The sequence below is a fragment of the Pleurodeles waltl genome, chromosome 3_1, assembly GCF_031143425.1.
Source record: "Pleurodeles waltl isolate 20211129_DDA chromosome 3_1, aPleWal1.hap1.20221129, whole genome shotgun sequence".
Lineage (NCBI taxonomy): Eukaryota > Metazoa > Chordata > Amphibia > Caudata > Salamandridae > Pleurodeles > Pleurodeles waltl.
In genome coordinates this window covers 1,660,292,475-1,660,306,776 of record NC_090440.1, presented here as the reverse complement: position 1 = coordinate 1,660,306,776, position 14,302 = coordinate 1,660,292,475, and positions in this window count along the sequence as shown.

Sequence of the window (14,302 nt, the reverse complement as noted above, 5' to 3'; positions counted from 1 at the left end):
CTTTTTAGATAAGCCATGGTTCATGACAAAGACTAAATTAGAAGAAATATTTCTGACTGCTAAGAACTTGTTACCATAATATTTCGGAAATTTGTGACACATTATGGAGGTCATTCTGACCGCGGCGGTCGGCGGTCGCCGCCCGCCAAGCGGTTCCCGCCGAAAGACCGCGGCGGCCATTCTGGCTTTCCCGCGGGGCCGGCGGGCGACCGCCAGAAGACCGCCGGCCGGCCCAGCGGGAAAGCCCCTACAACAATGAAGCCGGCTCGGAATGGAGCCGGCGGAGTTGCAGGGGTGCGACGGGTGCAGTGGCACCCGTCGCGATTTTCACTGTCTGCAAAGCAGACAGTGAAAATCTTTGTGGGGCCCTGTTAGGGGGCCCCTGCACTGCCCATGCCAGTGGCATGGGCAGTGCAGGGGCCCCCTGGGGCCCCACGGCACCCGTTCCTGCCATCCTGGTTCTGGCGGTGGACACCGCCAGAAACAGGCTGGCAGGAAGGCGTTCGGAATCCCCATGGCGGTGCTGCAAGCAGCGCCGCCATGGCGGATACCCTGGGCCAGCGGGAAACCGGCGGGAAACCGGCGGGAAACCGGCGGGAAACCGCCGGCTCCCCTTTTCTGACCGCGGCTTTACCGCCGCGGTCAGAATCGCCCAGGAAGCACCGCCAGCCTGTTGGCGGTGCTTCCGCCGCCCTCCGCCATGGTGGTCATGGACCGCCAGGGTCAGAATGACCCCCTATATCTTTTACTTTTATGGCTTGGATTTATATTATCTTTATGTGTCATTTACCCTTAAGAGTACATATTTGTAAATTATTATCTTAACTATGTATACTTACCTCACAATATGCTGATAGTTGTTATTATTGGCAAGATATTTTCCCAGGCTGATGATAAAACATCGATTTTCTGGTAGTAAACTATCAAGAGTGAGAAACTGGCCCATGAGTATGAGTGACAATAAGTTGATTCAGTAAAACACCAGAAGTAGAGAAAACAGTATAGCATTGAAGGTAATGTCACAGATGTGAAAGAAACAACAGCACCCAAAGGCTTGTAGGTATATATAGCACACTGAAATCCTAAGTTGAGGAAGACAAAATGAGGTCTTTCATGTGCAATAATTATATGGCTATAGAAGCAAAACATGGTGAAATCTTTGTTAGAAGCCTAATTAGAGATCCCAAAAGATTTGATAAAGTTTACATGCAGCAAGAGGAAATTTCTGTCGAATTGAATATTTCATGATGTTCTGTAACCAGAGTTAGTTTCTATATATGTATGACAGAAGACATTGTTCTTTAATAATCCTAAATCTATAGTAGAAAATACATAGCAATAAGAGAACATTTATAATAATGGGTGTATGCCCTTGAAAATCATATACATCAATTAGAATGATGGAGGCGAAAATTGCACATTTATGTCGTTGTTGACTTGTTTATGTATGTATCTAATTATTCTTTCATATACTTATTTGATCGAACCCAGTGCAACCAAAGGACACTTCCAACTACAATTATGGGTTGAGGAGACAATTTAGAAAAGAGTGGAGTAGTTAGCCAATGGAACAGCTGGTTGTTAGAGGTTATATGAAATGTCAGCCTGTTAAAGTGGATGTGAAGTAACTGGAAGATACTTAATGATAAACCTTTGCAGGATAGAGTTCTGCAGCACATGCATTCACCTTCTGGATTTACAACAGGTGTATTGATGTCTAGCTTAGACATCTGGGCAGCTAACAATAATCAGGTACCTTCACTTAGGTTGTCTTTTGTTCATCTATTTAAATCCCTTAGAATTACTTAGAGTGAGAGGTGGAGAGCATTTGTAAAGTTCCTACCACATCTAAAGGGATCTCTTGGCATTTATATTGATACTATCTACAAACAAAGACACCTGGTCAATTTTTTCCTGAAGCATAACAAGGAATTACATTGTTTGACACAATATGGTAGTTTATTTTATATAACTGTAGTGTGACCAGAAAATCAGCAGGTGACACCTGAAGCAAGATTTTCTTTTGATCAGATCAGATTATTACTGTGCAGGACATGCTATGTACATCCTTTGTAGGTTAGTAGTTAGATATTTTGGTGCTTGCAGATTTAGACATTTGTAGGTTATGTGCAGGATCTTAAATCAACAGTGTCTTGTACATGAAGCTATTATAGTACTTGACTAATCTCTGAGCTGTGGTCTTTTCTGCCCAGGCCAACAATGGCACAAACTGTAGCATTCTGAGTCTCCTGCAGTCTATTGAGTACATTCTTTGGAAGACATGAACATGATGTGGCGCACTAGTCCATATCTGAAATGGCAAGGTCATCACAGAACACTTTATTCAGGGATTATAAACTGAGGATGAGTTTGAGCATGTTAACTTTAGAAAAACATTTGATTACCTAAATTTAGAGAGATTTCTGCATCTAATATCAAACCAAGAGTTTTCATGTTAATTTGAGGGATAAAGTCTAGTTCAAGGTTAGAGGATATGCTCATTCATTGCACGTTTGACTACTCTTTTTATTTTGCCTAATGGAAGATAGTTTGTGACAACCAGTTTTGAACTTCTTGAACAAGACATTACAGAACAATTTGAGGGTGAGGACTGTGAAATTGCATCTAATGTGTTATCTGTGTAGGACTGCATGACAATGTTATGATCTGAAAAAGGTCTCAAATAGATTTTAATTTAAACAAGGTGAACGAAAGAGTTTTATTATATTTCTTTTAATTATAGCTTCATGGCTTTTCCAGTTGAACAAACCCAGTTTGACCTGTTGGGAATGGTCCACAAAAGATATTAAACCATTCTTTGCTATTTGGCCAAACCTTTGGAAAGCTACTCAAAATGAATTGCATGATCCATGGTAACAAAGGCCTCAAATAATCCAACATACCCGACATAGAAGCTGTGGCTTCATCCCTAAAATGAAGACACTTTAAGGTGTATTCCATCCCGGAAGTGGGCCTGAATCAGAACAGAATGGGTGAAAGTGCATAATTTTATTAGAAAAAGTGTTGTAATTGTGTCCCTATTACACTCTTCAGAATTTTTGCCAATACAGGAAGGGCTGTAATGGATTGGATGCTTAGTTCAACTGATTTGAATGCCCATTTACCAAACATTGCTGATGGCTTGTCATAGCTGTGAATACCAGGTTGCATCATTTCCGAATGAAGATGAGGTAAGGAAAAATGTTTTGGACTTATTTTCAATGTTGGAGGTGGGTTTGTGAAAGACCTTATTTGTCATTTCAGTAGTCAAGGTGGGACATCACCTCCACAAAGAGGAACATTGCCCTTTGTGGCATTAGTGGGAATAGGAACATCACCTAAAGGAAATATAGGGTATTTGAAAACAGAGAGAGTCCACGGGGCAATGAGTAACACATATCTTGTAAGTTAAGCCAGTTGGCTGCCTTACACCCAACTCTGGACTGCTTTAAAATCAGGTAAAGTTCAACAGAGTGAGTTGACTGTGGTTGATACCCCAATCCTCCTTGCAATCGAGTTTCAAAAGGTGCTGCTGCAGGGCAGCATCTACAGAGTTAAAGGCTCTGTTAAAATTTAAGAAAGGTGTTGGGAACCAAAATGCTCAGTGAGGATGGCCATATGAAGTTGACAATTGTTAGACCTGTCAGCCTTAGGGTGGTCTTCACCCACACTTTATGCCTTCCTCCTACATCATTGTTGATCTTGCTTTTGCTGCCTTTAGGCCTCTGCACACTTTAACACTGCTAACCAGTGCTAAAGTGCATGTGCTCACATGGTAATATTGAATTATCCTCAATTGGCATATTTAGGTAACTTGTAAGTCCCTAGTGGCACTATGTGTGCCAGGCTCTGTGAATTAAATGCTACTAGTGGGCCTTCAGCACTGATTGTGCCACCCACTTAAGTAGCTCTTTAAACAGATCTAAGGCCTGCCATTACAGCCTGTGTTCACAGTTAAAAATGCATTTCTGACCAAATTAACCTTTTTCCAGACTCAAACCTCTTCATTTTATACATATAAATAACCCATGGAGTAGGCCCTCGACAGCCCAGAGGGTAGGGTACAGTGTATTTATAAGGTAGGACATGTACTCTTTCCTGGTAGTGACAAATTCTTCCATTCATTTTCAACTACTGCAAGGCCTACCTTTCCCATAGATTAAGTATGAGGGGTTACACTATTATGCTTAATACGCTGTATTTTCCAAATGGAGCCAGGTAACCTGATCATGTTTGGTGTCTTTGGAACTGGAATGAAAAAGTTTAACTGATGGTGAAGTCAGATTTTACATTACAATTTTGAAAATGCCAGTTTTAGAAAGTTGGCATTTTTCTGCCTTAGCCATTTAGTATCTGTAGGCTGTACCTGGGTCACATGACTGGATGTAGCTAACAGTTAGGCTTTGTGTATTTCTCCTAGACAGCCACACACAATAGGGAGCTTCGGATAGGCCATCATTGGCAGGCTAGGAGGGAGGAGCTGGACACAGCCCCACTTACACTTTAATAGGCTCTACCTGCCTCCACACAAAAGGTTGCATACACCCTGTAGTTAGCCTGGACCCAGGACAGGGAAGACAGAATGTCTAAGGGAATTCAAATGCAAACTTCTAGAAGCTTCTCCCCCACTTCAAGCATACCTGTGTATAAATACTAGACCTCAGACACCAACTCCCTGGTACATTTCTGGACCTTTGGACACTGCCAGGAAGAAGGACTGGTGTGCTGTTGAAGGATTGCAATTCTGCTGGATTGCACTCTGCTGTACTATTGCTTTTCTGTGCTGCTGCTTTTCTGTGCTGACCTCCTGCCTAGGTGAGAAGGACTGAATCTGTTTCTCTTTAACCCCAAACCCAAGAGTGATTCCAAGGACTAATTGGCTGGCCTCTAGACTTTGGGCTCAAGGACAGAAGGCTCCAACAACCTTGCACCTGCACCTGGAATCTACCATCTGTGAGTCTACCATGCCAAGCTATCCATGTCATGGACCCTTGGAAGTGAGGCTAAGGTGCTCTGCCAGCTTGTGTGGACCTAACAAAACTGGTGTATCTCTGCTTTGTGGGGCAAACCCAAGCAGAACCAGAGCAACACAGCTGCTGCATGGTTTAGAACTGATGCAAAGAACTGCCTTGCATCGCAGCCCATCACCCCATCAAAACCACTGCTGCGCAATGCATCCTCAATGCAGGCATTAGCATCCCATGTCGATAGCAGTCTTGACAATGATGTTGGACTCCCTATCGTAGCCTCGCAGCTCCTTGGAATATATGCATGGCCCCAACAGCACAGCATAGCCCAACTACGGACTTCGCATCGCAAGTTCTTATCAATGGGATTCTTAATGATGATGAAACAGGACCTCACACCCTAGATTCCCCTCATCTGGGAACTGAGGGACTGCTTTGGGTGCGTGACACATCTTCAACATGAATCCTCGCAAAGCTTTGCAAACCAGAATTCAATTTACTTTGTTTAGGGGACCTCACTGGGTCCCTGTAGGTGGCCCATTCTCCATTGAGGTTAGCCTGAACTTGTGACTTTGGTGGTCATTACAACATTGGTGGTAAAAGCCGCTTACCGCAGTGCAGAAGACCGCCAACACACCGCCGCGGAAATCCGCCACAGCTATTATGACCCACAGCACGGAATCCGCCAAAATTCAGACACCCACACAAGTCCGCCACAACAAAGGTCAGTGATAAACTGGTGAAAACAAAACTGACACCGTCACGCCAACAGAAATACACCCACACTATCACGACCCACGAATCCACGCGGCGGTCTTTCAAACGCGGTGTTCCATTGGCGGTACACACCGCCGCACTCAAAATACACACACATCTCCAAAACACAGCCACATTGGACAAATCGAAATACACACACCTGATACACATACACACACCACTCCCACACATCCAATACAATACAGAACACACACCCACATCACCCAAAAACCCTCACGACCACAAATCACGAACGAAAGCCAGAGAGAGACACCACCAGCAACAACACTAGCATCCACAGGCACACAACACCATCACCCACATAACTTCCATGCACCTCACACAACACCCCACTACATATCAGCACACTTATCACAACACACACCACCCCACACATCACCTACACCACCCCATGGCACGGCAAAGACACCCCAGGTTCTCAGAAGAGGAGCTCAGGGTCATGGTGGAGGAAATCGTCCGGGTAGAGCCACAGCTATTTGGATCACAGGTGCAGCACACCTCCATAGCTAGGAAGATGGAGCTATGGCGAAGAATAGTAGACAGGGTTAATGCAGTGGGATAACACCCAAGAAATCGGGAGGACATCAGGAAGAGGTGGAACGACCTACGGGGGAAGGTGCGTTCCGTGGTCTCCACACACCACCTGGCGGTTCAGCAGACTGGCGGCGGACCCCTACCTCCTCCCCCACAACTAACAACATGGGAGGAGCAGGTCTTGGCGATTCTGCATCCTGAGGGCCTCGCAGGAGTAGGTGGAGGAATGGATTCTGGTAAGTCAAAGCTTTACTATTACATCCCCCACCCTACCTGCATGCTATCACATACCCCCACCCTCGCCCTCACTCCCATCACTCCAACTCCTCACAAATGTCCCAACATCACAAACCACACATCCCAACACCAAGCCCTGCATGCAACACCAAAGCAGGGACACCCATCACCAAAGAATGCCCACTGCACATACCCATACACCCCCCTAAACCATCATCACACAAGGTCCAACACAGGAATGCAAGCACTGGGGTACACGGTCACCCACCCATTGCACTCCTTGACACACATAGATGCAATAATCATGCCTTTATACCCCTGCAGGACCCGTGGCCAACATCACTGGACAGAAGGGTCCACACATGTCCACACCACCAACAGAAGAGGCCCACAGTGATGACAGCACCTCTGTCCAACTGGATCTAGATGACCAGCCTGGCCCATCGGGGACCTTGGGACACTCGGTTCCCCACACTCAGTCACAGGCCACTACAGAGCTTCCCCCCTCTGGAAACACCAGCACAGCACCCACCCAGTGTGCCCATACCTCTGTCCCCAGGACACGTCAATCAGCAGTGTGTCCACCACTACAGGGAACCCAGGCTAACCTACCACCCCAACAACAACAGGGGCCTGGGGGTAGTGGTAGTGGGCACCCGGTCCAGGGGACGGAGGCCCAGGAACACAGGGGAACTGGGAGGGCTGCTGTGCAACAGGGGGCGGCCAGGCCAAGGGAACCCACTCTCCACGAGGCCCTCTCCTCCATCATGGGAGCCTACCACCACTCCCAGGAGACGATGGCAACGGTACTGGCCAAGTTTCAGGAGACCCAGCGCCTGCAGGAGGAACAGTATATGGGCTTCAGGGAGGAACTCAGAACCATCAATTCCACCCTGGGCACCATTGTAGGGGGGCTGAAGGAAGTACTCAACACCAGGAGGGACACTGTGGCACAACAAGGGGCCCCTGACACTAGCCTGGATGATGAACTGCCCACCACCTCCCCCAGCGCTAGTGGACAGGACGCCCCACCACAGGACCACCACACCAGCACCCCACCCCCTGCAGAGGGAGAACCACCTCGCAAACGGTCCCTGAGATCCAGGAACAAGACAGAAAACGATGCCAAGACCCCTGCCAAGAAATGAGACCACCCTGATTGTCATCCTGCTGTCCCACTTTGTCACCCTGTCCACACTTAAACTGCTCCAGCTCCACTTCCTATGCCCATATGGGCAATGCACCTGTGAGACTAATAGACTGGACTGTGCCATGGACATTCCTCCGGATCACCCCTCACCATTTTGCTACCCCCTCCAATTCTGAACACTAAAATAAACACCCTTAAAGCACAAAACAATCTGGAGTCTGTCTGTGATTCGGAATACTGTATTAGCAATCACTGTGGCAAAAATCTCTTTCATTTGTAATGTCAACATACCTATGTCACACAGCTCTAGTCCATGAGGAATCAAAGCAGATGTCACACTGTGGGACCCAGATCTGTGAAAAAGACAGACAGTAGAGAGGCAGTAGTGTTTAAGTACATGTTGTAGGCAGGTTTGTATCCTTACCTGTGTTTCACTGGAAATATTGCTGGATCACTGAGTCCCTGTTGTCCATGTCTTCTTCCTCTGCTTCCTTGTCTTCACTGTCCACAGGCTCCACAACTGCAACAACACTGCCATCTGGACCATCCTCCTGCAGAAAGGGCAACTGTCGTCGCAAAGCCAAGTTGTGAAGCATACAGCAGGCCACGATGATCTGGCACACCTTCTTTGGTAAGTAGAATAGGGATCCACCTGTCATATGGAGGCACCTGAACCTGGCCTTCAGGAGGCCGAAGGTCCGCTCGATCACCCTCCTAGTTTGGCCATGGGCCTCATTGTAGCGTTCCTCTGCCCTTGTCCTGGGATTCCTCACGGGGGTCAGTAGCCATGACAGGTTGGGGTACCCAGAGTCACCTGCAAATGGCGAGGGACAACTGTTGGACACACACTAACCAGGAGGGATATCCCAAGACCCAGACAACCATTCCCACTGTCTTCCTTCCAGGTGCTCACCTAATAGCCACACACAGTGATTCTGGAGTTGCCCCATCACATAAGTGATGCTGCTATTCCGCAGGATGTAAGCGTCATGCACTGAGCCAGGGAACATGGCATTCACATGGGAGATGTACTGGTCTGCCAAACATATACCATCTGTACATTCATCGAATGATAACTCTTCCGGTTTCTGTACACCTGTAAACTCCTGTGGGGGGGGGACCAAAGCCACATGGGTCCCATCAATGGCACCTATGATGTTGGGGATATGTCCCAGGGCAAACAAATCAACTTTCACTGTAGGCAAATCCCCCACCTGAGGGAAAACGATGTAGCTCCGCATGTGTTTCAGCAGGGCAGACAACACTCTGGACAACACGTTGGAAAACATAGGCTGGGACATCCCTGATGCTGTGGCCACTGTTGTTTGAAATGATCCACTTGCAAGGAAATGGAGCACTGACAGCACCTGCACTTGAGGGGGGATTCCTGTGGGATGGCGGATAGCTGACATCAGGTCTGGCTTCAGCTGGGTACACAGTTCCTGGATTGTGGCACGGTCAAGCCTGTATGTGATTATAACATGTCTTTCCTCCATTGCCGACAGGTCCACCAACGGTCGGTACACCGGAGGATGCCGCCATCTCCTCACATGTCCCAGCTGACGGTGCCTATGAAGGACAACAGCGAGCACAGAGTCAAACAACTCAAAGGTACGTACCCACAGCTTACACAGAACACCATTCATAATCAAAAAGAGGCCTGTATGTGTGTTGAGTCTAGGCCTAGGTATGTGTGACGCAGTTGAAAATGAAGCCATGTGGGCCCCTGAAATGGCAGCTGCCTGACCTCTAAAGTGGGACAATGGGATGTGAGGTAACTGCGCTGGCGTTGGACACCATCGCAGTAGGCGGTCAAAGACCGCGGCACAATGCTGCATTGGTTAACATTGGACCCTATGGGTCCCAAGAGCCAATGACGATGTACGCAGGTGGCGACGGTACGCACCGCCGTGGACGTGACCGCCATTTTCTATCTGTTCAATCACTCAATACCTGATCTTCGGCAGGCGAGGACCTACACTGCAAGTGCTGCTGTGACCTTAGTCTGGAAGAGACAATGGCTCGAGTGTCTGGGGAAAGGGCCCCTGCCTTCACATCGGAGGAGTTGGAGAAACCCGTGGATGGGGTCCTTCCCCAGTACACGCTACTCTACGGTCCTCCAGACCAACAGGTAAGTACACTGGGAGCATGATGTATGGGCTATGCCTGTGTGGAGAGGGGTGGATGTAAGAAGGAAGGGGGGAGAGTGCGGCGTGCATGAAACGACGGTGAGTGCATGTGCCACATGGCAAGGGTAGGGATGGGGGCCAATGACTGTGACAGTGCAGTTGGTAATAAGTTTCTCTTCCCCCTGTACAAATCATGTAGGTCAGCGCCCACCAGAAAAAATATATTTGGCGTGCCATCGCCAAGGACGTCCGGACCCTGGGGGTCTACTACAGACGGAGCACCCACTGCCGGAAAAGATGGGAGGACATTCACAGCTGGAGCAAGAAGACGGTGAAGGCTCAGCTGGGGATGGCCTCCCAACGTGGGAGGGGTGCCCGTCGCACCATGACCCCCCTGATGTTCAGGATCCTGGCGGTGGCATACCCGGAGTTACATGGGCACTTGAGGGCATCACAGCAGCCACAAGGGGGTGAGTACACTCTCATTCTGCTGATTTTGCGCGCAGTGGAGGGGTCTGGGTGGGGGAGGTGGGCTGTGGGTTTCCCTAGGCCAGGGCGAGTTCCGTAGGCAAGGTCCCTCCGTAAGGCAGGCCATGTGGCACCCCACCCCACCTCTGTAGAGTGACAACTACACCCAGTGATGCCCCTGTGTCATCTATGTGTGCAGATGTCGTCCATAGCCTAGTAGGTCATTTCCCAGGGATTGAATGGTGGAGCCCAAGAGCACGGCGTAGTGCAGGGGGCTTGTGTGTCTGTCGTGTCTGCCAACGGTAGCAGTAATGCATGCACTCAACATGTCTTTCTTCAGTCGTCCCCCCCTTTTTGTGGTCTCCCTGTTCTTGTGTGCATTAGCATCATCAGGCGGAGGAGTAGTGGCACCGGAGCACCAGGGGGCTGCATCCCACATGGCCATGGAGGGCCACACTACGGAATCGGACTTCACCAGTGGGAGGGAGGGCGAGGGGAGCTCCACGGTGGGGACAGGAGCGGAGACCAGTGACACAGACTCATCCTCTGATGGGAGCTCCCTTGTGGTGGTGGCAACATCTGTGGCACCCCCATCTACAGGTACAGCCGCCACCCCCCCTTCCAGCACCGCCGTCCCAGCAGCCCCTCAGCCTTCGCCCCGTGCCCGCTCACCCGTGAGGGTGGGCATCACCTTCGCCTCAGGCCCTGCCCCAGTCACCCCTGCTGCCCTCAGTGAGGAGGCCATTGACCTCCTCAGGTCCCTCACTGTTGGGCAGTCTACCATTTTGAATGCCATCCAGGGTGTAGAAAGGCAGTTGCAACAAACCAATGCATTCCTGCAGCGCATTCATTCTGGTCAGGTGGCCCTTCAGCGAGCTTTTCAGACTCTGGCCTCAGCACTGATGGCAGCCATTGTCCCTGTGTCTAGCCTCCCCCTCCAACTTCCTCCACCCAGACCCAATCCCCTGTACCTCAGCCCATCCCAAGCACACCTACAGACCAGCATGCACACACGTCAACACACAAGGGAAGCTCAGGCACACAGAAGTACCACACATCCCACAGGCACTCACGCAAGCATCACACACATGCAGACATCCCAACATCCACTGTCTCCACTGTGTCGCCCTCCTCCTCGTCTCCCTCCCCCCTCCCTCCTCCCTCCCTGTCACGTCTACACTCACACCTGCATGCAGTACCTCTACAGCCACTACGTCCCTCTCCAGCACACCCACCACCACACCCCGCTCACGTGCAGTCACCACGCCCACTACCATTCACACGTCCCCTGTGTCCTCTGCCAGTGTGTCTGTGAAACCCCCTTCCAAGATACACAAACGCAGGCACACATGCACCCAACAGCCATCCACCTCACGACAGCCTCCAGCGCATGCACCTTCACCCAAAGTCAGCAAACGAACACCTCCTACAACCACCACCTCTTCCTCCACTCCCAAACCCCCTCCAGCTACCCGTCCCAGTGTGTCAAAAAAACTTTTCCTGTCCAACCTTGACCTCTTTCCCACACCTCCCCCATCCCGTCCATCTCATAGGTCCCGAACTAGCACCTCAGCCACAACATCTCCGGGATCAGTGGTGCCTGTAGTCACCGGAATCTGGAGTGCACCGGCCACCAGGGCAGCCAGTGTGGCACGGAGCCACAGCACAGACAGTCCCCCACCTGTGAAGCATCAGAAGTTGGCCAGTGCCCGGCGGGAGAGGGGGAAGACTCCAGCCACCAAAGCCGCTCACAGGGGTCCCGGTGGGAGTGTGGAGTCAGCTGTGACACCTTCCAAGGTGGGGAAGGGCCACAAGAAACCCAGCAAGTCTGGGAAGAGCAGCACGGTGGAGAAGACCGCCAGCACCAGCCCAGCTGCCCAGGAGGCCACCGCCAGAACCAGCCCAGCTGCCCAAGAGGCCTGCACCAGCTCAGCTGCCCAGCCCAGCTGCCCAGGAGGCCACCGCCAGCACCAGCCCAGCTGCTCAGGAGGCCACCGCCAGCACCAGCCCAGCTGCCCAGGAGGCCACCGCCAGCATCCGCCCCGCTGCCCAGGATGCCAGCACCAGCCCCGCTGCCCAGGAGGCCACCGCCAGCACCAGCCCCGCTGGGCCATGAAGGACCGCCAGCAAAAGCCCCGCTGGGCCTTGAAGGACCGCCAGCAAAAGCCTCGCTGGGCCATGAAGGACCGCCAGCAAAAGCCTCGCTGGGCCTTGAAGGACCGCCAGCAAAAGCCCCGCTGGGCCATGAAGGTCCGCCAGCAGCTGAGTCCCTGCAATGGAGACCGCCGCCTCAAGCACCGCTGAACAGGGCACCGCCGCCTCAAGCACCACTGAACAGGGGACCGCCGTCTCAAACACTGCTGAACTGGGCACTGCCGTCTCATGCACCGCTGAACAGGGCACCGCCGTCTCAAGCACCGCTGAACAGGGCACCGCCGTCTCAAGCACCGCTGAACAGGGCACCGCCGTCTCATGCACCGCTGAACAGGGCACCGCCGTCTCAAGCACCGCTGGCCCATGAGCGCCAAGGGCACTGACGCTACTGAGTCCATCACGGGGTGAATGAAGCACTCTGGGCACCATGCCCCCTCCACTTGAGAGACTGTGGCTTTGCACTCCCCAGGATGGAACAGTGGGCAACCCACCCACTGTAAAGACTTGAGAGACTGTGGATTTGTCCTCCCCAGGATACAGCAGTGGGCAACCCACCCACTGTAGAGACTTGAGAGACTGTGGCTTTGCACTCCCCAGGATGGAACAGTGGGCAACCCACCCACTGTAGAGACTTGAGAGACTGTGGCTTTGCACTCCCCAGGTTGGAACAGTGGGCAACCCACCAAATGTAGAGACTTGAGAGACTGTGGCTTTGCACTCCCCAGGATTGAACAGTGGGCAACCCACCCACTGTAGAGACTTGAGAGACTGTGGCTTTGCACTCCCCAGGATGGAACAGTGGGCATGTGGCCCCCTCGTGGATTTGGCGTCGTGCACTCAAGCGGCTGAGGTGCCCCTCCTTTCCCTCCCCCTGAGGTGCCTGTTTAGTTGCTCTCTGATGCCCCTGCAGTGTTCTCTCCGTCATGGTCGGGGATCTTGTGTGGGCCTCGGCCATACCGTGTGGTCCCAGTGTTCCATGGACTTAATTGGAGCACTACCTGGACTACTATGCTTGGTATATATTTAGTAAATGGTGTATATATATATATATTTCTGCCTACTTGATTTTAATATATTACAATGGTTACACTCATTTTCTATTGTCTTTGCATTCTTCCGGGGGGTTTGGGGGGTGTAACTGTGATGTATTAATATGCATTGGTGTGTGTGTTGTAGTGGGTGGGGGTGGGAGTGGGGGTGTTGCGTGTGTGTGTGTCCCTGTTTTTTGCCTCCCCCCTCCCCTGTGTCGTAGGTGCAGTACTCACCGTGGTCTTTGCCGCCGGCGTTCGTGCTCCTGGTAGAGGAGCAGGAAGACTTCCACAGGTAGAATTTGGAGTTCCGGGTCCATGGTGTCCTCGTTCCTCGTGAGGTGTGTAGAGGTGAGCATTTTCCCTTCGGAATTCCTGTTTCTGCCGTGTTTTTATCCGCAGTGAATCCGCCCCGGAAAAGGTGGCGGATTGGCCTGTCATAATAGTGTGGGCGGTACATTGTCTCCCGCCTGTCTGTTGGCAGTGACCGCCGCGCTGTTTGTTTGTACCGCCGTGGCGGTCGGAGTGTTAAAGTGGCTGTCTTTGTTGGCGGTTTCCGCCACGGTCGAAATTGCACATTTTTAACCGCCAGCCTGTTGGCGGTCTTACCGCTGCTTTAACACCGTCCGCCAGGGTTGTAATGACCACCTTTGTTCCAGTCCAGCATGGCCAGATATTCACAGTTGGTGCTTTATGAATTTTGGCACTATTTTAATTAAAATCTTTAAAATTGAATATCTCTGTTCTACTGATTAGATTTTTGTCATTTTGGTCTTGTTTTATTTATTACAAATTACTCTATTTTTCTAACCATATTGTGGGTCCTTCTGTGGTGTGTTCTCCTGTGTTACTGTTTGA